Genomic DNA, 24,737 nt, shown 5'->3' on the forward strand with positions numbered 1-24,737 from the left:
TGGGGAACAAGCTTTAAGTACCTTGCTGGAAATGCCATCAATTCCGTAAGAGCTTTTACTTTTCAGTGAGTTTATTATTTTACTGATTTCAGAGGGAGAGGTTGGTGGAATTACAGTTGTTTCAAACTGCACAGGTATGGCCTCTTCTATTAGTAGCCTTGCCTCTTCTAGTGACGATCTAGATCCTATTTTCTCCACAACATTTAAAAAATGATTATTCTAAATATTTTCAATTTCTGATTGTTTGTTAGTACACTTGCCATTCAGTTTCATGGCACTAAAGTCTTCCTGTGCTCTGGGATGCTCTGTTTCCCTTTTAATAATATTCCAAATTGCTTTAATTTTATTATCAGAATTACTGATCTCAGACGTGATACAAATTCTTCTGTACTTTTTAATAACTTTTCTTAGTACCGTACAATAGTTTTTTAATATTGAACAATTTCGGGGTCAGTACTCCCTCTTGCTGTTAGATACAGTTCTCTTTTATGGTTGCAAGATATTCTTATTCCTTTAGTTAGCCAAGGTTTCTTATATGTTTTCTTGGAATTATGTTTAACTATTTTTTTGGGAAAACAATTTCCAAGTACTCTTAAAATGTATCGTGAAATAAGTTATATTTCAGGTTTGCATCGGGTTCCTTATACACTTCATTCCAGTCTAGCTGCTTCCCTAAAGTTTGCAATATTAATATTGGTAATTGAACGCACTTCTTTGAAAGTCTGATTTGATATACTGTATGGAGCTATGTCATGTACTGTAACTAGCTGTGCACAATGATCTGAAAGACCATTCTCAACAGGATAAGCATTTATGTCCTTAAACTTATCTTGGTCTTTAAAAAAGTTATCTATCAATGTACTGCTTTTCACGAAATAAAGTTAAGGAAATTTCGTTCGTATGCAGAAGAGTAACCGTTGGCAGACGAAACAAGCACGTCAAGAGGATACTGCTACAGGCAAAAGGGTCAAGAGAAGTATACTAGTATCAAACACAGGCCTAACATAAGAAGGAATCTTGTGAGAACGTACGTTTGGAGCATAACTTCTATGGTAGTGGAACATGGATTGTGAGAAAACCGGAACAGAATAGAATCGAAGCATTTGAGATGTGGTGCTACAGAAGAATGTTGAAAATTAGGTTCACTGATATAGTAAGGAATGGGGAGCTTCTGCAAAGGATCGGAGAGGTAATAAGTCTGTTGGTCGACGGCCAAACACTGGTATAATTAAGGACGAGGAAAAGTATTAGGACAAGACAAATGGGAAATACAAGGTAATTTACGGATACTAAATACAAAAATCATTAACAGAAAATATTATCTGTCATCAAAATCACACCATTCTTATGCACCCACGCCTTTCCACGGTCTGGAGGGTAATAAGATAATTAGATAGAACTTAGCTGTTTCACTTGCACTCTTCATGAAAAAATGGGATACCGTTCCTTTCAGTTGCAATACTGAATAAGATTCATAGTCTCACAAACTGCCACGTGATACATCCTAAGAGTGGCTGTGGAAAGACTATTCATGAGAATTACACTCCTGGAAATGGAAAAAAGAACACATTGACACCGGTGTGTCAGACCCACCATACTTGCTCCGGACACTGCGAGAGGGCTGTACAAGCAATGATCACACGCACGGCACAGCGGACACACCAGGAACGGCGGTGTTGGCCGTCGAATGGCGCTAGCTGCGCAGCATTTGTGCACCGCCGCCGTCAGTGTCAGCCAGTTTGCCGTGGCATACGGAGCTCCATCGCAGTCTTTAACACTGGTAGCATGCCGCGACAGCGTGGACGTGAACCGTATGTGCAGTTGACGGACTTTGAGCGAGGGCGTATAGTGGGCATGCGGGAGGCCGGGTGGACGTACCGCCGAATTGCTCAACACGTGGGGCGTGAGGTCTCCACAGTACATCGATGTTGTCGCCAGTGGTCGGCGGAAGGTGCACGTGCCCGTCGACCTGGGACCGGACCGCAGCGACGCACGGATGCACGCCAAGACCGTAGGATCCTACGCAGTGCCGTAGGGGACCGCACCGCCACTTCCCAGCAAATTAGGGACACTGTTGCTCCTGGGGTATCGGCGAGGACCATTCGCAACCGTCTCCATGAAGCTGGGCTACGGTCCCGCACACCGTTAGGCCGTCTTCCGCTCACGCCCCAACATCGTGCAGCCCGCCTCCAGTGGTGTCGCGACAGGCGTGAATGGAGGGACGGATGGAGACGTGTCGTCTTCAGCGATGAGAGTCGCTTCTGCCTTGGTGCCAATGATGGTCGTATGCGTGTTTGGCGCCGTGCAGGTGAGCGCCACAATCAGGACTGCATGCGACCGAGGCACACAGGGCCAACACCCGGCATCATGGTGTGGGGAGCGATCTCCTACACTGGCCGTACACCACTGGTGATCGTCGAGGGGACACTGAATAGTGCACGGTACATCCAAACCGTCATCGAACCCATCGTTCTACCATTCCTAGACCGGCAAGGGAACTTGCTGTTCCAACAGGACAATGCACGTCCGCATGTATCCCGTGCCACCCAACGTGCTCTAGAAGGTGTAAGTCAACTACCCTGGCCAGCAAGATCTCCGGATCTGTCCCCCATTGAGCATGTTTGGGACTGGATGAAGCGTCGTCTCACGCGGTCTGCACGTCCAGCACGAACGCTGGTCCAACTGAGGCGCCAGGTGGAAATGGCATGGCAAGCCGTTCCACAGGACTACATCCAGCATCTCTACGATCGTCTCCATGGGAGAATAGCAGCCTGCATTGCTGCGAAAGGTGGATATACACTGTACTAGTGCCGACATTGTGCATGCTCTGTTGCCTGTGTCTATGTGCCTGTGGTTCTGTCAGTGTGATCATGTGATGTATCTGACCCCAGGAATGTGTCAATAAAGTTTCCCCTTCCTGGGACAATGAATTCACGGTGTTCTTATTTCAATTTCCAGGAGTGTATATTACCAGTGAAACATCAAAAATAGCACTGTGGCAGCAGAAAGTTGTAAATCGTTCGCTTCTTTAAATAAGTGTGACAAATGTTTTATTCTAGTATCCAGTAAAATCGAACTGACACTTGAAAATTTTAGTACAATCTTTATTATCAGAGAGGGACTTCAGGGTGGCGCAAAATTCGCGTGCGAAAACGTATCTCTACTGTGATTTAATCGTGTACCCGTATTTCTGTATTTTGGCTCTGAATATTCTACACAGCTCACTCAGTGATGTCCCACTTCACATTTCGGAATGGGAGCGCTAATTTTGGAACAGTGGTACTGGAGCCCAAACCGAAGCCGCTGATCCATTTCATCTACAAAAAGTTAATTTTGGTGCACGTTCCGAGGACATACTGTGCTCATTTGTATTGAAGAACCTGTCACAGCGGACAACTATGGACAAGATTAGGAAATTAATTTCTAACGACCGCACGACGACGTCGAAAGTTCTGACACTACTGCTTCATGCAAGACGTCTTCCATTTCCTTCAGGCGACATTCAGACATCGGATAGTTGTCATGGATACCTCAGCACTAATTGGTCATGGTGTCGATTTGCCCTTAGAATCGCCAACTGAACCCGAGTGAATGTTTCTTATGGGGTCTACTAAAGAACAGAGTGTTAAGGATGTAGCTGCAACACTCTAGGATCTTCGCACTGCAATATCCAGGGAGATTCGTGCAGCCGGAAATGGTGTGTTATAGAAAGTCATCGCGGAATTCAATTAAAAGGTCTACACACTCATTGCTGCAAAAGGAAACCATTTTGAAAACCTTCTGTATTAAATTTTAGGTTATTTTCTGTAGCATAAATATAGTGACAAAGATATATTACGCCCTACTATGTCGTAGTTGACAAAAACTTTCTAACACCTATTTTGTGCCGCCCTGCACGTGTAACACATAGTTACATGAGTGTCTACTTGAATCTCCGCCATTATTATAAAACTATTATTTCAGCATGTATACTACATGAAATTTTTTACTGGCTGTAAACTGTCTGTGTTCAGTTTCTTCTGGTATTGGTTACTTCTACTTATTACGCCATTGTAAGAGACTTTTTCCGATGATAATGAAAAATAATTTGGAGCAATTACACTAATTTCCATATGCCTACCCACCCAAGTACTAGTATTTTATTATATTTTTATTAGTCATCGGAATACGTTTCAGCTAGTAACAACACTTTGTGCTTCCATTGGATAAGTGTTATATTTAAGAGAAATTTAAGCTATTAATTTCCTCTTAGATGTTTATCATATAAAAAAAGGCTGGCATATGGAGGTAATGAAAATAACTGTAAAATCAGTTGTATATTTTAAATGGTGTGTAATATGTGTGGCAAAGCGTTCTTTGGTTATTTTCTACTTCCAGTAAGTGCAAGCTCTTGTGCCTAGAGTCTTGTGCATAAGTTTTTTAACTGTAAATGTACCTATACAGATGATAATAACGACCATTCTCTGTTCTTCTTGAAGGATGGTGATAATTTGCATGTAATAGTACGAAAAATTTGTTTATTCGTTAGTCAGCGATTAACAGGAGTTAATAGTAAATATGGCTACAAAACAGAGTATCGTAAGCGGGACTCTACAGCAATACCTATGGCTTAAGATTTAAGTTCTGTATTAATGACTCCCAAATATAAACCTGTACACATCAGAGAACTTTGCAAAGGGATATCTATTCACTGTAACCTCACTGAGTCACAAATAAAACAGTTGACTCGAACAAATACGTGGGTGTAACATTTTGAAGGGATGTTGAATGGAATGATCTTATTGGTTCACTTGTGGTTAAGTCATGTGACAGACTTCGGTGTATTAGCAGGAAGCTAAGAAAATTCAGTCGATCTGCAAAGGAGACTGCTTACAAATTATGCGCGTGTCATGTTAGAATGCTGCAGAAGTCTGAGGGATTCATATGAAACAGGGCTAGTAAGGGATAATTGACGCATACGAAGAACGGCAGTAAGATAGCTCACAAGTTCGTTTCACTGACTCGACAGACTCTCGGAAACGCTTTGTAACAAAAACTTCTCCCACTTCCAAACAATTGCTAATTGTTCCTCGAAAAACTACTTACAGAGTTTCAAGAACCAGTATTTACCATATACCCTAGAAATGTTCTACATGCCCCTACGTACAACAGCCGGCAGGACAGTGAATACAAGATTTGACTAATTACTACAAGCAGAGAAGTATTTAAGAAGTTATGCTAGGCGTGTTCCATACCCCATTGAAACAGGAGGAAACCCTAACATCTGTGACTATACGAAGTAGCCTCTGCCATAAGAAATAACTGAGAGAGTATATGAGCGACAGTCGTTTCCGCCGTGGCAGATACTGTATGATAGAGGAATCATCAGGGTGTCAGTTATGTGATCCGTACCTCAATCACTACAAACTGAACCCTTGTATAAAGGCCAATCAAATGAAAACAAGTCACATGCACAAAAAGTAAGTAGACTTTAAATGAAACGACAAGTTCACTGTTACCAGTCACCGTTTTATTTATTTCCACGACGCGTTTCGAAGGTTTAAACTTCCATCATTGGGTGGATTAACATTAGTAAGTATTACATTTGTGTGTGTGTTGTGTTACGATTTTTGGAGGAACTTGTGGCACTGCCTAGTGGGGAAACAAGACACTATTTCAAAATACGGTTTAGGATTACTTTTGACAAATAATTAAACTGATATCTAATGGTATACAGTAAGTAAGTAAACGAGAGTACCTACAGTGGTCACAGGTTCCTTCTGCTGTCGTAACACATCACACTTATACTGCCACATTTGTAAACAAATATGGCGTCTGGAACCAGCTGGGTGCAAGGTTCGTACAGCAGAAGAGAAGACATGATCGCAAAGTGCAAAGAATATACATTGTAACAACATTATTGCAGAATAATTGTTTTAAGCATTTGGCGGTGTTTGTTTTGAGGTGTCAAATATATGTGTGTGTACTTCAGGTGGTATATAAATCCAATTCTGACAAGGTAAAACAGCTAAACATTCGTACTCGTTTATACAATCAGGTGAAATGTTAAAATGGCTTAAACTTCATACTTGTTGATAACAATTAGGTGAAATGTTACAGACTTTAATTACAACGATCATATTGGCTACAACAGTAAAATCATACATAGATTACACTCTTTGATTGGGATTAATAAACAAAGTTTAAGCCATTTTAACATTTCACCTGATTGTATAAACGAGTACGAATGTTTAGCTGTTTTACCTTGTCAGAATTGGATTTATATACCACCTGAAGTACACACACATATATTTGACACCTCAAAACAAACACCGCCAAATGCTTAAAACAATTATTCTGCAATAATGTTGTTACAATGTATATTCTTTGCACTTTGCGATCATGTCTTCTCTTCTGCTACACGAACCTTGCACCCAGTTGGTTCCAGACGCCATATTTATTTACAAATGTGGCAGTATAAGTGTGATGTGTTACGGCAGCAGAAGGAACCTGTGACCACTGCAGGTACTCTCGTTTACTTACTTACTGTTTACCATTAGATATCAGTTAAATTTTTTGTCAAAAGTAATCCTAAACCGTATTCTGAAATAGTGTCTTGTTTCCCCACTAGGCAGTGCCACAAGTTCCTCCAAAAATCGTAACACAACACACACACAAATGTAATACTTACTAATGTTAATCCACCTGATGATGAAGGTTTAAACCTTCGAAACGCGTCGTGGAAATAAATAAAACGGTGACTGGTAACAGTGAACTTGTTGTTTCATTTAATGTCAGTAACAGTCACGGTAATGCCTAACCTAAAAATGTTCGCATTTAAAGTAAGTAGACTTTCTATTATTTCAAAAGTAGTCGCCATACTACATTTTTCCCACTGTCATACAATACGGTGGGCAGACTCACAAGTTATCAAAGTCGTTTCAACTAAGTTGCAGAAGTTTCACTGTGAAGTCCTTCCACATTCTCCATACAATCCCAGTCTTTCCCCGTGGGATTGCTTTATTTTTGGAACCACAAAGAAAGGCGTTCGTGGCCGGTGATTTGCTCCTGACAAAGAAAGCACACCTGCGTACAATCATGGTCTAGTAAGCAGTCGCACATATTTTTCCACGAAAGCATTGGCCGTCCTTACTCACAGTGGAATAAACGTATTAAGAGTAATTTCGATTACCCTTCTAAATAGAAAACAGTTTAGTCACTTTTTTTCTACCTACATCGTTTTCTTTTGACTGTGCCTTAGAGGATCAATTTCCTGTTCGCCTATTAACATTCCTTTTTTCAGAAATGGTTGAAGGTATCAAGTTGAAGTCTATACTGCACCACGGAATTAGAGGATCACTTTTTCGAAACTCTTTAAGTATTTCACATTGCTATGTATAAATTAGAAATTTGCTCCAAAAGTCCTAAAACTTTCTCTGTAATAATGCAAAGGCGTGACACCCTTCGACGTTTTATTTACGAATGTGTCAGTGTCGCATCCCTCCGTAATCACACCAAAGCAGAGCGATGGAAAGAAGGGTGGAAATGTAATATGCACCCTTTGCTGGTTTGCATCACTTTCAAATTTTGTCGAATGGTTTATCACGGCCACTTGTGGTTCCACACTGTGTACAGAGCTAAAACTGCTGTCGAACTGACCAAAATACGACGATCACATTCAGTGGGGTTCATGGCAACGATGTCTTTAAAGAAGGCTTTTAGCGTCCATGGGATGTCAGTACTGTCAAAAACTGTCAAAAACGTTGTCCTAGTTCTGATCGCACTGTGAGGTGTCGTTTTCGACAGCAAAATGTGTGGCAGTCAACGCCTGAAGTGGAGGCGTGTTTACAGTGACGCCCTTTAGGCCAACCCTTGAGACCTTTTCGTGTCTCTTGTGAGCGGCGATATGTCTGAAATGTTTTCCTCGGCCACACACAAGTAATTTGGATGATTTCAACGCTGGGCATCGCTGTTCTAACCACTATCGCGGATGCGTCAAAAAAAGAGCTGAAATGTAGGAGGGAATGCGACGTTGTTCCTATCGCGTGACATGTCTACGATGGTCTTGCGCAGAGCTTTGTAAAAATTTGTGCCTACTTAATATAAATAACCACTTTACACATCACACGAACTACTAAGGTCTGGTCTTCTTCGTGGCATGTCTCGATACATTGCTGTTTGAAGCGTAGCCGAACCCGAGGGTGACAACATAGGCCACCACGATTTTGCACTTTTACAGAGGAAGGTTGTAGGTGACTCTGAGCCAAATTTCAAACTTATACGTGGCAAATGGATATAATTACAGCGTTTCGAATATGTCAAGTACAAAGGTCTATGGTCCTCTGGCGGTGTAAAAATTTAACCTTCTAAGAAAGTGCAATTAGAAGACACACCCGTCTCTGTCGCATACTCCCTAACTCAGTCATCAAAATCTATAGATGAGCCACCTACAAGTCGAGCCGAGTGGTCTACAGGCGGCACGGTAACTCAGCGTGTTCAGTTAGAGAGCTGGGTGCTCTCTGTAATAAAAAAAGGGAAAAAAGAAAAAACAACTGAGTGAAGGGATCAAAAATGAACTTCAACGGATGTCGTGTGACGTCCGCTCTGGCCAAACACAACTAGCAAAATACAAACAAAAATAAAAACTCGCGAAATAGAATCCCCGCCAGGCCACGAATTTTTCAGTCTCTGTTTTTACGTCGCCTTCACTTGTCAGCAATGTGAGGAGTCGTTAGAAATGACATGTCGTTTGCATGCCACGGTAAACTGCAGATCCCGTTTCGCCATTTGGATAACTGGGGTGGGGCAGGGACACTCAGGTCGTCGAGGTCGCGTCCAACTGAACGACTGCCACCAGGCCATTGAGACACACGAAATTATTACTGTCCTTATACGCTGTTACGTTTGTACTGAACCGTCAAGGTGCGAATGCTACGCACCTAGTCCGGGTTCTTATGTTCTATATATGGACGCCAACATAGATTTGATAGCCGCTCTTTTGAGACAGCATCAAATGGTTCAAATGGCTCTGAGCACTATGGGACTCAACTTCTGAGGTCATTAGTCCCCTAGAACTTAGAACTAGTTAAACCTAACTAACCTAAGGACATCACACGCAGCCATGCCCGAGGCAGGATTCGAACCTGCGACCGTAGCGGTCTCGCGGTTCCAGGCTGCAGCGCCTAGAACCGTACAGCCACTTCTGCCTGCTTGAGACAGCATCACTGACGGTTCTATTTACTATGAAAAACAGTCTCGATCACAAATTATTTATTCCGGTGACCGGTTTTGACCACTAACTGTCGTTTACCACCAGAAGGAGGTTCTTACTCATTGGTCTGAAGGTGATCACAGTTAGTGGAATAAATAATTTGTGATCAAGATTGTTTTCGATAGTAAATATTTCTAATAATGTAGATCACTGTGTACTCCCACAATCTATTCAAAAGTAATTAAGTTATGCTTCTAAGGAAACGGGTAATGACAGGACATTAGTCAGTTAGATGGCCTCCTTCTTGTTTATGAAAGTGTCATTTCACCCCACTTTACGCTGGTTTTAAGTTACACTATTGATAATAGCAATATAACATTGATATGGCTCCCTTCAGGACGCTTCTATCAAGGTGAGCTGGATGGAGAGTTTCTCAAAGGCGACGACTGAGGCTAGGGGAAAGAAGAAAAGTAAGATTTTGCTGCCAAGTCTAAATCAGGATTTAAAATTATCCATAGGTACTATGAATATTTGAAGATTACGATGTCAACAAATGTTAGGCACAGTTTAACAGTCTTTTTATATAGTATTAACCTCACTGACAGATACTGTTCTTACATACACATAATATAAACATCGTCATCCACTTGACATATGTAGGGATGCCATCTCCATACTTGTAAGCATCATGCATTTATGTTCGTCCTATAACATACTTTTCCCCATTGGGTTGCCGTCTAAGTGTTTTCTTTCCCCTGTAAAATCAGTAGGTAACGTCAAGGGTACATACATAATAATTTTTTGTGTCCAAATAACCCACCATTTTCATTTCTATTCTGGGAGCTGCGGCAGACTAGTGCTACCCTAGATACTGGCTGTAGACCACAACGCATCTCATCATTTTATGAGCTGTGAGATGTTCACCACAACATCTGAAAAAAAGGTTCAAGGCTATACAGAATAAAGCAACGACTAAAATTACCCTTCTCCGTCACGAAAATGTCTTACACAATCGTCTGTTACCTGATCTTTAAAGATTTCTCCTAGTAACTCCCAATTGCATCTCACTTTCTCTTGTTGAGAAGCTCTTAGGTTTTATCATTAAAAGATAACGGTACCACAATAAATAAGAACTGTGAATGCAGGCTGACTGTACAAAGTCCATCTCACACACAAGGTAAGCTTGTGCCGCGCGGGCACGTTTCGATATCGATAATTTCCGCTCGTTATTAGCCCCTCTCCCGCAATAGATTCTCGAGAGGTTTGTCGCCTGCAGAGGGCAGGTCCATGGGCCAATCTTTTCAACAACTTCTGATAACATGCATTAAGGAACATTATTATCATAACAGTTCTGATTGCTGAATGTAAAACAATATTGAGAATAAAGAATATGCACAAAGAATTCCGAGAATCTTAGAATATGACCTTACTCCTCAAAACAAATAATTATAACTCATAATTTCAGAAATGGCTGATTCGAGAAATCACTCAAGACAAGCCTTTAAGTAACACATACAATCCTTGAAGACACATTGACAATCAAGGAATACAAAATAGTATTTAAATTGTGCAGGGGGAGGGTATATCCCACAACATTGGTATTAATTTTACAAATTGTGGGTCCATAGGGTCAGATGAAGACGTAGAGAAAGTATATGACGATGTTGAAACGGTAAAAGAGTACGTAAAGGGAGATGAAAACCTTACAGTCACGGGGGACTGTAATGCAGTTGTAGAGAAAGAAGTAGAAGTAAAGGTTAGGTGACAATGTGGGGTTGGGATAAGGAATGAGACAGGAGAAAGACTAATTGAATTTTTTAATTAAATTCAGCTAGTAATAGCGAATAGACTGTTGAAGAATCACATGCTTAACATAACTGGGGATTACAAACTCACACAAATGATTGAGTGCTTTGTTCAGAACAGAAGGTTTGTGGTTGAATTTAGAGGTCAGCGGAGCAGATGGAGGAATGTAAAGAACGGTCTTCCACAAGGGAGTGTGCTAGCTCCTGTACTTTTTAACATCTACACAAATGATCAGCACTGCCCACAAGGGACAAAGAGATTTATCTATGCCGACGATCTCGCTCTAGCAGTTCAAGGAACATCTTTTGAACATGTTGAAGAGAAGCTCTCCAATGCTCTAGAAATTCTAAGTGGCTATTGCCAAGACAACCAGCTGGAGCCAAACCCTGCAAAAACACAAATTTTTCCTTTGCATCTTAGAAACAGACAGGCAGCAAGGAAATTGCAAGTGTTCTGGGAAGGTAAGCAATTACAGCACTACTTCACTCCCAAATATCTTGGAGCACTTATCTACAGAATATATTGCTTGATCACCAGACGGAAGGTATCTGCAAGGAACAACATACTCCGAAAATTATCGGGTACAACCTGGAGGAAGCATCCTCGCATCTTAAGAACTTCAGTTGTAGCTCTTTGTTATTCAGCTACAGAATATGCTTTCCCTGCCTCGTGCAGATCTAGTCATGCTAAACAAGTGGATATCGCCTTGAATGAAACCTGCAGACCCAGTACGTAATGTTTGATATCTACACCACCTGAAAAAATTTATTGTATAGTGGGCAACCCACCTCGAGATATCCGTCGTGAACGTGCATTCAGACTGGAAAAGTTTAAGGCATTGCATCTGAAGACCCGTGCATTACACGGGCATCAGCCAGCTGTACCAAGGCTCAAGTCAAGGAAAAGCTTTCTCCCATCAATTGAAAGCCTCACTGAACCACCCTCGAGCTTCAGAGTCAATTCATGGGGTTCCAGATCCAGCCACCTTGCAGGGTGGATGATCCCGACCGAAAGCCTCCCACCCGGCCACGAAGAAAGCTGATCAATATGGAAAACCGTCAACTGTGTTCTAGAGTCGGAAGAACGAAGGCCGACTTGAAAAAGTGGAGATTTGCATGCGACTCCACAGCGTGTGAAAGTGGTGAAGAGGAGACAATATCTACTTGTTTGCAGCCTATGCCCAACGTCATGCTAACCACAGAATGTCATCGATGCATACTAGTCACACCGTACTTAATTGTAATTTTAATGCTTATAGTACCATTTTAAGGAACATTTTGTATGAATTGTAGGCTATAGGGTGTGTTTCTGACACTATTAAATAAAAGCAATAAGGGATAGTTCAGTTGACAGTACAGTTAAAGAGGAATGGACATCACTAAGAGGACAGTCCTAGAGGTTGGAATGAAAAACATAGGTAGAAAGGGGATGACTGCGAAAAACTATGGGTAACAGAAAAAATGCTGGAAAGCGTACATTCAAAGCGTCTATGAGGAGGAGATTTGTCAGATGTGATAGAAAAGGAAACAAGAGTCGAAACGGAGGAGATGGCGGAACTAGTATTAGAATCAGAATTAAAGTGAGCTTTGGAGGACTTAAGATTAAATAAGGCAGAAGGCATAGATCAAGTTTCATCAGAATTTCTGAAATCATTGACGGAAGTGGCTACAAAACGAGTATTCACGTTGATGTGTGTATTATATGACAACATACCATCTGACTTTCGAAAAATTATCACCCACACAATACCGAAGACTGCAAGAGCTAACAAGTGCGAGAATTATCGCACAATCAGCCTAACAGCTCACACATCCAAGTTTCTGGAAAGAATAAGATACAGAAGAATGGAAAACAAAATTGAGGATGAGTTAGTTGATCAGTTTCGCTTTATGAAAGGTAAAGGCACGAGGGGGGGCAATTCTGACGATGTCGTTGACAATGGAACCAGTTGTTGTTGTTGTGGTCTTCAGTCATGAGACTGGTTTGATGCAGCTCTCCATGCTACTCTATCCTGTGCAAGCTTCTTCATCTCCCAGTACCTACTGCAACCTACATCCTTCTGAATCTACTTAATATATTCATCTCTTGGTCTCCTCTACGATTTTTACCCTCCACGCTGCCCTCCAATACTAAATTGGTGATCCCTCGATATCTCAGAACATGTTCTACCCACCGATCTCTTCTTCTAGTCAAGTTGTGCCACAACCTCCCCTTCTTCCCAATTCTATTCAGTAACTCCTCATTAGTTATGTTATCTACCCATCTAATCTTCAGAATTCTTCTGTAGCAGCACATTTCGAAAGCCTCTATTCTCTTTTGGTCTAAAGTATTTATCGTCAACGTTTCACTTTCATACACTCCACACAAATACTTTCAGAAACGACTTCCTGACATTCAAATCTATACTCGATGTTAACAAATTTCCCTTCTTCAGAAACGCTTTCCTTGCCATTACCAGTCTACATTTTATATCGTCTCTACTTCGAACATCATCAGTTATTTTGCTCCCCAAATAGCAAAACTCAGTTACTACTTTAAGCGTCTCATTTCCTAATCTAATTCCCGCAGCATCACCAGATTCAATTCGAATACATTCCATTATCCTCGTTTTGCTTTTGTTGATCTTATATCCTCCTTTCGAGACAAGGTCCATTCCGTTCTGAAGCTCTTCCAGGTCCTTTGCTGTCTCTGACAGAATTACAATGTCATCGGAAACCTCAAAGTTTTTATTTCTTCTCCATTGATTTTAATTCCCCCGCCCATTATACGATTGTAGTGCGGGACAATACGTTGAGAATGTGGGTTTCGCGGGAGGCGTGCCAGAGATAAATCCCTGCAGTCGCGCTGTCCGCTGTGTCCTCGGTTTCTCAGATGGATAGGGCGTCTGCCATGTAAGCAGGAGATCCCGGGTTCGACTCCAGGTCGGGGCACTCATTTTCATCTGTCCCCGTTGACGTAAGTCAACGCCTGTAAGCAGCTAAGGGTGTTCATTTCATTGTAATTTCATTCTAACGAGCTGCTTGGTCTCCGATGGTATCTGTTCTCTCCTAACCGGAGAGGCACTACTCTGGAAGCGAAGAGAGTGCATGGCTCACATCATAACATGTAAATATTTTTTTCACGAGTACTTTAATTGATCTCACTCAAGACACGTTTCTGCGAATGTACGTGCCTAAACTGGTGCTGCTCGAGCAATCTACACAAGTTTGGCCACACATAATTAAATTTTTGTTGTTTATTTTGGAATCACGTACCTCATGTGCAACGTTCGCCTCTTTCTGGTGTATTTAGAGTGTGTGTATCTGATATAAAAGGAAATTATTAATTAGTGGTTCCTATGTTACAGGACAGCTTGGTGTATGTGTTGTTTGTATTGTGGGCCCAGGTTTGGGTATGATAAATGCCTTTACTTAGAATATCTGTTCCTCTAGTTACGATCGCCATCTACACTGAAATGAAGAAAGAGAAATTATTTTGCTCTGCGACTTCCACTTGTATCATACATTAAATTTAATGCAGTCATGTTATTTCACTTGCTTGGAACGAGTGTTCTTCCTTTTAAATATCTGAAAACAGTCACGTAATTGTGTATGGCTGATGCTAATGGCCTACTAGCTACTTTCAATATGTTTTTTGAAACTTGTGGTTTATGCAGATTAATTCTAGAGACTAGTGATCTGGTTAGAGCTCTCTGCTAAGAATATCTAAGTTTTTTTAACTTAATGCTGTTTCAAAAAATATTTTTTTTTAATTTTATTTTGTCATTTCTGACATTTATGTAATATACACCTCCACTTGTGTTGCTGGAAATTAATGTAATTAATTTCGGGATATGTGCTCAGGTTGTGTTGGATCATTCGCTGAGTTTAATAAGTGGGTTTGTGTTTTTTCATAAATATGTCAATAAATCTAAGGGTCAGTATTCTTCCACCCAACACCAGCTCTCTACCACATAGAAAAGCTGTCTTTTGAAATGTTGGCAAAATTGCGTGTAGTTGTTTCTATAATTTAGCACAAAATTTTTCCTTATTTTCTTGTCTAAGTGTTCATTGTAAACTGAGTGGACAAAAGTCATGGCATAGTGTTATGCATGTTTACAGATAACGGTAGTACCGCGTAAACAATGTATAAAATGTCAGTGCATTGGCGGAACTGTCATTTGTACTCAGGTGATTCTGTGGAAAGGTTTCAGACGAGGTAATGGCGGAAAAACGAGAGTTAACAGACTTTGAACGCTGAACGGCAGTTGAAGCTAGATGCACGGGATATCACATTTTTGAAATCGTTAGGGAACTCAATATTACAGGTTCAATAATGTTAAGGGACCTCTCAACATTGACAACGCAGACTCCGTCGGGCTTTGCTTAACAAGCGAGAGCAGCGGTGTTTGTGTGGAGTTGTCAGTGCTAACAGTTTGCGTTAGGACACTGAAGCGAAATTTTGCATGAAAGGGCTATGAAAGCAGACGACCGATGCGAATGCCTTTGCTGACAGCACGACAACGTCTGCAACGCCTTTCCTGGTCTCATGACCGTATCAGTTGGAACTTAAGCCATTGGAAAACCGTTGGCTGGTCAGATTAAACTTGATTTCAGTTTGCAAAAGCTGATGGTAGGGTTCACATGTAGTGCAGACCCCACCAGTCAACAAAGCATTGTGGAAGGCTGGTGGTGGCTCCATAACCGTGTCAGCTGAATTTACTTCGGATGGGCTGGACAATTCGAGCGAATGATTTGGCAAATCCTATCGCCTGACATGCATTTAATCAAACATATATGGGACATAATGGAGATCTCAGTTCGTGCATAAAATCCTGCTCATGCAACATTTTCGCTATTATGGTCTGCTTAATATGTCTATAGGCAACTAACGACTTGTTGAAACCATGCGAAGTGGTTTTGCTGCACGATGTCATAAGCTGTAGTTCATGCCAGGCAAAAGGAGGGTATCCGATGACTTTAGTTACCTCAGTGTATGAGCCCTATTACGTGTCATCTCGTTGTCACTGTACGCTCGTACCATGGGAAGCAAGAAGAGAATGGGCAGTATCTTCTTTCTGTAACAATAACAGCACTCATGTATTAACTGGATTCTTCATTAAGATGAACAAAGAGCTACTTAAGCTTCCATGTGCTATGCCACGAGATGCCTGTAATAAACCATGTTAGCCTCACTGCTGCTGAAGGACAAGGCCGCTATGTACACTACTCTGGTCGCTAAGTGCTGCCTACGACTGCCTACGACTGCAAGTGACGGGGCTGCGACTGATGCCTCGATGACTCCCTAGGTGATTGACGGGAAGTGACTGGGCGCTCTAGTCTGCAGTCCGATCTGAATAGTGGCCCGTTTATTGTCAATCGGTCTTTGGCCTCTATCGATCTTCTCGCTACCCATTTGCCGCATGGTATGCTGGCGCCAGCTTACGCCGGCACACCCTACATATCAGATTAAAAGAAAAACTTTCCTACATTTCTTCACACTAGTTTCCTTGTTATCTTTCCCAATGAAAAGCCTCAAACAACTCTATAAGTATACCCACCAGTTCCCAATTTTAGTTTGAGACGCTTCACATCAAGTCACCGGCTCCACAACAACAAACCAGGTCACTGACGTAATTGAGAGTGTTTGAGGTGCTTCGGCGGTGCTTGGCGTGTGCTTGTCGCCAACCCAATCGCTCTGAACGAGGTGAATCCATTGCCTATCTACGGATACACAAGTACGTCCGACCTTCTGTGGGAATCTCAGAGAGGAGAGTATGGAAGAAATGGACAGGCACTTCGGATAGGTTGGTGGGAATGAGGTTTGACCGTGAGGCTTTCGACATTGTCCTCGGAGTTGCGATAAAAATGTGTCTTGGATGGTACAGCGATTAACGCACATGAGTAAAAATGGTTCAAATGGCTCTGACCGCTATGGGATTTAACATCTGAGGTCATCCGTCCCATAGACTTGGAACTACTCAAACGTAACTAACCTAAGGACATCACACACATCCATGAACGAGGCAGGATTCAGACCTGCACTGTAGCAGCAGCGCGGTTCCGGACTGAAGCGCTCCACAACGGTGCTGGGTTCGATTCCAAATCTGGTACATTTTCTCTTCTACCCGACCCCCTTCCACAATTAAGATATAATATATCATAGCAGCGGAATTCACGTGGTTTATGTTCTTTAGGAAATATCTTAAAGAACGGACATAACGCATTCGTATAACTAATTAAATTGCCTCAGCTGCGCGCATAGCAAAGTTATGTGTGAAATGCTGTCACCTACGATCGGAAGAACTGCTTTTTGGGACAAGCTGAATGCAATTTTTGTCATTGCACGGGACATACAAAACAGTTATGCCTGCAGAAGACTATAAAGTGGTATTCTATTTCACGCAATAATAAAGCTAAGATGGAACGGATGGAAATAAACGACAGATCATACTCAGATTCTCCAGCTCCTCCTGTAGAAACATCAGACAAGTGAAGATGCAGAAAAAGCACACACACACACACACACACACACACACACACACACACACGCAAACGTTTGTTGCCAGTACTACAGACTTCAAAAAGGCTCTCCTAACCTCGATATTCACGAAAGTGTTCTAGTATGCAGGTAGAAATAGAGAATAGTTATTGACAAAATGGTATGTACGATTGCATTCAGAGAACACGCCACAATCTGTGGATTACATGGCAAATCTTTAAGCTGTCAGTGCCTCTTCAAATAGACACATATTATAACATGCGTCAACCACCGTTGCAAACATCAAGTCCGCATCTAACCTCCTGTAGCCGGGAGAGCATTTCGGTGTTTGGAAAGTGCCTCTTACCTGCAAGTTACAGAAACGCGACTAAGGAAGTCCCTTTCACTGCAGTCCGCTCTCAAAAGAGCCCAAATATTTTCGGCAAGGACACGTTTGATTCCTTCGGATTAGACATATAGGACAACGTCCATGCCATTGACACAAATGTTTCGCACGCCGCAATTCAACAATGCTATGACAGGTATCAACATTTGTTCGACGGTGCTCTAGCATGTGCAAAAGATTTCCAACTTCACATTACGCTGAGAGGTGATCCGCAATAGAAATTTTGCAGCGCATGCCCTGTGGTAGTGATGCGGCGTTAAGTTTGATAACAGTAGCAGAAGTGGAATCTGATGTCCAACTTCAGCGGGAACGGAAACGGAAGCAGATGCCGTATCTGAAGTTTATATATTAAGAAAAAGGTAGTAATTCTTTATCAAAGATAGGTTTTTTGTTATATTAGTTCTCAAAATTTATCAGTGGTAGATTATATTGAACAAAATGTAATTTTGCCATTTATTCACCTTGCAGCCTAATTCGAGTTTATTCGTATTTGAGGTTTTTAGATACGCTTGCCGCCAGTTACCCCTGCGTGTTTCTTACGACGGCCACGGCAGTACGTGAGCGCTGGCACGAACGATTACACCATTGCCACTGAGATGCTAGCATTCCCTCTCTGGAAATCCATTGGCATGTGTACTTAAGTTCGAACATTCACGCACTGAGTCCATTGCGTGTGTTGGTCAGCTGAATAACATTTATAGACTTTCACAGTTGCAAGGGCTCGTGATCTACTGTATAGTTGTATTGAAGACTGACTGATCTGTAATAGACTTTCACAGTTGCAAGGGCTCGTGATCTACTGAATAGTTATATTGAAGACTGACTGATCTGTAAATCGGTGATATCTACATATGTTTCAACATGCAGAGGCACTGTTAGCAACTGATGCTGCAACTACACCAAAGAAGTTATAAATTACTTTTACTACTTGATATTAGATATGTAATAAACAAATAACTTAATTCTCTATTGGTGAAAACCATCTGTTCGCATTCCTGTATCAATTAAAGAACCACACAACACGCGTGGAAGTTAAAACATTTACTACGTTCAAAAGTCTGACATTTCGCTCCCTGACTCGTAGAATGTTATCGTTTCGTTGGTTATGTAATCCGTTTTTCATGTTCACCTCTCCATTCATAGTCCTCTCCTGCAGATCCGAATGGGGACTAGTCGAGAATCTTTTGCCAATGGACAGATAATCCTGCCAATTTTCCAGTTACAGGTCACACGGGCAGTGGACACGCCATTACCTGTCTTTAACGCCGTAGCTACAATTTCCTTGTGTCCCCATGACCTTCATCACTGCTGACTTCACCGCCGTTAAATGTCAGTTTCCTATCCCAAGGGCAAGAGGTTTTCGTGAATTTCTGTTGGCTCCTGCAATCGGTCTGGTAAGAACGTTGGCAGCACTGATGTGTCATGTCATACTGGAAGTATTCGGCCCCCATTGCTTATGATACCTATTCGAAATTTAGGCAGTGGCGACATTCGAAACTGGCACGCAAGACGTTTTGACTACTAGTCATAGACACTCCCCATAGACCACGGGTACGGTAAAACACCACATTATAAAATAAAATTCGGCACATTATGTTTCTAATATTTCTGAGTTCAGCACATTCATGTAAGAATGCCCAAATAACAAAAAGGACAAAAGGACAGAAATCAATTCACATACACATTACACGGCACTTTATACAGGTATTAAATATACATTAGTAGACACTGATAACTTCTTACTTCGCCTGCGCTCTACATTCACGGTGTCCTCGTCTCAACCACGCACTTTCCCTGCAGCGCCTAATGAATACCCTTGCCTTAAGCATACCAAACATACTACACTGTGTGATTCTGTGCACGGGGCCACTTGACCTGGTAGATTATATTGTGTACACATAACTCACGGCATTGACATGTCCATTGGGCCGTTTCCAAGTCTCAAAACCGAAACTGTTACTGAAATAATGGGAACACGACTGTGGGAAAAGGAAAAATCTAGGGACGATGGCTGCAAAGATCAACGAGTGGTCATAAAATGTTGATGCTGCTACTCATTTGCATTGTCGATGATTCTAGCAAATTTTCCAATGCCGTTTCTGTTTCAAGAATTTAGCGTGTCGAGTGAGTAATGACCGCCACGGAGGGGTAATGAGCGTTCCTTCCAGTAGTCAGGATGGCATTAAGCCCTCCACCCTGGGCTTTGTGAGGTCGATTGGTTGGCAATACGTGTGAACCACTGGTGCAGCCTTACATTGATCTACGTCGGCCTGCTTTCACCATTCGTCCGGCGTAGTTTTCGAGGAATTTGGCTGTGAGAAGGGGTGTCCGAAGACAGTAGCAACTCTTGGCCAGTAATGCCCGACCTAGCGTGATCGGTATTCTCTGACGGTACTACATTGTATGCCACAGAAGAGCAGGTGGATACTACTGAACCTTCAGAAATGACTACATAAAATTTTTACAAATTAGTTTTTGAGAAGAGCATTAAGTTAAAAATTTATAATAGATTGTTAGGAGAGAGCTCTATTCAGATCATAAGTCTGTAGAATTAACCTGCATATTCCACAATGCAAGTTTCAAAAACATATTGAAAATAGCTAACAGTCCATTAGCATCAGCCATGCACTATTACGTGACTGTTTACAGATACTTAGAAGGAAGAACTCTGGTACCAAGTAAACGAAATACAATGACAACATAAAATTCAATGTATGATACAAGTGGGAGTCTCAGAGCCAAACCATTTCTCCTTCTTCATTTCAGTGTGTTTGGAGATGACCACTAGAGGGACAGATGCTCTCAGTAAAGCCATTTATTGTACCCCAGCCACTTTAGCTCGACCTGCAATACAAATAACTCACACACCAAGCTATCCTGTAACATAGGATTCATAGGAATTTCAATTTACAACACACACAGACACCCTGAATACACCTGAAAGAGGCAAACCTTGAGCATGAAGTACCTGATACCAAAATAAACAACAAATTTTAATTATATGTGAGGCCAAACTTACGCAAATAACTCGAGCAGCACTAGTTTATTCACGCACATTCATATGAACGTATCCTGAGGGAGATCAATTAAACTACTCATGAATGATGTTGTTTACATGTCACGAAGTAAGATATTCACTCGCATCGCGGCCAGAGGAGGCAGTCTCCGGTTATCCATGGTCGTCCGTGGTTTACGCTCCCGATCAAAGTCACTGGGTTGTATGCATTTGACTGAAAGACCATTCAAGCGTCCACAGGTTGTCGGTAGCTATCAAGTTCTTCAAGTTAGGCTCCGCTATGGTGCGAGGATACTCCGCGAGGTCGCAGGTCACGAGTCTCCTGGAAGAGTGAGACAGCGAGCGGACGGAGTAACTCATATGTCCAGACTGCTTCAGTGACCCCTCCTCTTATTAATATATCCATGTGCGGTGTTGTGTCCTGCTTCATTGAGGCACCTTTATTAACTATCATTCAATAAAATTTCTGCACATGCCGTAATGTTATGGGGAGTTTCCCTTCTCCGTAGGTCGCCAGAGATCAGTCTATAGCACCATAGGGTATGTCAAACAGTACCAACGCCGACCCTCAAGACCCACTTTTGCCGCTGTAGTTTGCGTGGATACCCCTTAATAGATATCCATCAGTTATAAAAAAATGCTAGCCTCATCTACTATGTTGTGTTGTTACGACGAGCTAACCCAGTAAGTCAAACGTCATGCATTGAACAGCACAATAACGATGATTCAGGAGAGGAAAGTATGCACATTTCTATTGTGAACAAGTATTGTGCAAAAAACAGTTCGACCTACTCTCACAGGTATACCTCCGCAGACGTCCACTTCATTGGAGAGAGAGTTTCCGACATATACTCTGAAAATGATCTGACAGTCAAGGTGAGCAGTAATTTACAGCTGTTGGTTGATAACACTGTGATGTATAGCAACGTGTAGTTATAGAGTAATTGTCAGAGGATGCATGGTCACTTACACAGATTTGATAGCTGGTGTGAAGTATGAAACCTTGCTTTAACAACGGAAAATATGTCGGTGAACGCATATGAGTAGGGAAAACAATTCTGCAGCATTCGAATACAGCATTAGAAGTGTGCCGCTTGTCACAGTAAACATTGTCAATTTGTTTTTGATGGATGCTAATGTATTTATTGGTAGTTAGAAGTTAAACTCGTGAATATAGAAAGTTATGTTCGTATTTAAGTTCGTAAGTAATCTTGTAATTCTTCAAAAGTTATCAGCAATGCAAAAGCTAAACAGAAATGGAACATTAAATTGTGCAGTGCAACGCTCATGGTGAGTGTACAGTCTGTTGTGTTAAATTTAAGAAAATTGTGCTGTTAGCAATAATGCAAACAATCTGACATATAAAATACGAAAAGTAAATTTCTATCACAAACGCCAAGTCGGAAAACTATATCACTGTTGAAATGTTAATTGTATCATATATAAATTATAATGAGCGTGAATGAGATTTTCACTTTGCAGCGGAGTGTGCGCTTATATGAAACTTCCTGGCAGATTAAAACCGTGTGCCGGACCGAGACTCGAACTCGGGACCTTTGCCTTTCGCGGGCAAGTGCTCTATCTGAGCTACCCAAGCACGACTCACGCCCCGGCCTCACAGCTTTACTTCCGCCAGTACCTCGTCTCCTGGGTTCGCAGGAGAGCTTCTGTTAAGTTTGGGTAGCTCAGATGATAGAGCACTTACCCGCGAAAGGCAAAGGTCCCGAGTTCGAGTCTTGGTCCGGCACTCAGTTTATAAATGGCCTAATGGCTAGTGCAATAAATAAATATTGTTCAGATATTGTTTCCAAACTACTGCGGTTGTTGATGCTATGCTAGCAAAAAAATTAAAATTCAGGCTGCTAGCAACGGGATGTGCAATGCGTACTTTAAAATATAGACTTACCCACAAAACATCTATGGTGATAAATCTCAGTAACTGCAATGATTTTTGTAAATTTAAGTTCTATTACTGAGAAACTTGGCAAAACAAAATCATATATATGCGAAACTTGAAATAAAGAGACGAATGCTCACGGTCCCCAGTTACAGTTACGGTAGCTTGTGGCAGTTTAAGGTGGGTTGCATGTTAAAAGAAGAGCGAATATGATCAGGAGCAAGAATATTAGGGAAAATTTTTAAAGATGCTGAAGACGGTATAACATGGCAGCTGGTAGCCCACTGTAGAGTCCGTCTTTGAAATAAACAGGAACGTATTCACATTTTTTGGCTCCAACAGGAGCAATTTTCCACTGGTTATATATACTTTCAGCATCTAATTACAATTTGGTATCATTATTTTATCATTATTATTACTAGTATTAATGGGATATTGGTTGAATAGCTGAGTTGAACTGCTGGATTTTGCTCACGCTCTAATACATATAAACCCACCGCCACGACCTCCAGTTCCACTACCTCTACACAATGTGTACTTTGTGAGATATGTGGATGCGCCGTTAGGGTTGCAAACATCGTCTCCACATCCACTATCACCCACAGCAGAATCACCATCATCGTCACCTCATCTACTGATTTAACGAGTTCAACCTGTAAGAAATACGCTGAGGAGATGCTGTTAAGAGTCTCTTCAGGATCAGCGGAGCAGCGGTGATTCCTTCCAGTGACAATGATTTTAAATACTGAGCATTTCGCCATTGATGATGATGATGGTGACGACGGTGGTGTTGATGATGACAATAGTGTTGTCAACATCTCATCACATAATAATGGCAATGTTATTTTTTTAAGTGAACTCACAGGGATCACCGATAATGATGTGAATAAATGATTTTCAAACGGTGTCTCAGTCCTTAACATCGTATACTCTGGTCTTATCTCAAGACCTGTGAGTGTTCTGATGCACTGATGATTGCTTGTTGAGATGCAGCTAGGAGGTATTAGTAATAGGTTGTTGTTCTTTGCCTACATCAGCTTTCTGGTACTGATAAGGTATGCTGATGGTTGCGGTTTGTCCAATATCGTGTGGAGTATCTTACATGCTACTGTGATGACATGTGATGTGATATCATTTAGATGATTATTCAGACAATTATTCTGCATGTGAAATCCTGTTATCATAAAGAAGCTAACTGCTCTGCAGTTCACACTTAATTGGTTGGTAAAGGGTCACACACTGTTTCTCATCCATCCCACACCTGTGAAATTACTACATAATTCTGTGTGGCAACTGCTGCTGCTCATAGCCTTTTTTCATAACGTGTAAATGATTGTTAATTATTCTACATGTCAAAATCTGTGATTATACAGTAACAAAATGACTTAGAATTCAACATCTACTTGTCTGCTATAGGATTCACAGACAATATCCCAGCCATTTCTCTCATCTAGCATTACTATATGCGTATGTGTCATGACATACTGTCATATCTAGTTGTTCAGCACTTATTGTTTATTATATGTAATGAAAATTAGATGTACAGTTCAGCCTCATGATCCATGGAAAGTATGATACATTGGTGGTCACATTTTGAGTCACACTTACAAGACATTGATAATACTAAGAAGTTCGCCTTTGCATGCTGTTAGCTTTCAGATAATGGTAAGGTGTATTGACACTGTTTGTCTGGTAGTAATATTGCACACACTGCTATTCGGTTTGGAATTCTAATCCTTTTGTTTCTAGAGTACCAGTGTATCCATGAATTCATATCCATGGAGTAGCTGCTAGAGATCAAAGTATGTTTTCAGTACTGTGTAAAATTAGTGATGACATCAGTACAATTATTAGCGAAACTGTTATCACACTGTCTATAGTTGTCTAACTGGGGTGCAGCTTTTTGCACATGTGAGTCTTGATGATGAGGGGGATAGGTTTTGTACTGCAACTCGCTCATCAT

The sequence above is a fragment of the Schistocerca cancellata genome, chromosome 8 (genome assembly GCF_023864275.1).
Source record: "Schistocerca cancellata isolate TAMUIC-IGC-003103 chromosome 8, iqSchCanc2.1, whole genome shotgun sequence".
NCBI lineage: Eukaryota > Metazoa > Arthropoda > Insecta > Orthoptera > Acrididae > Schistocerca > Schistocerca cancellata.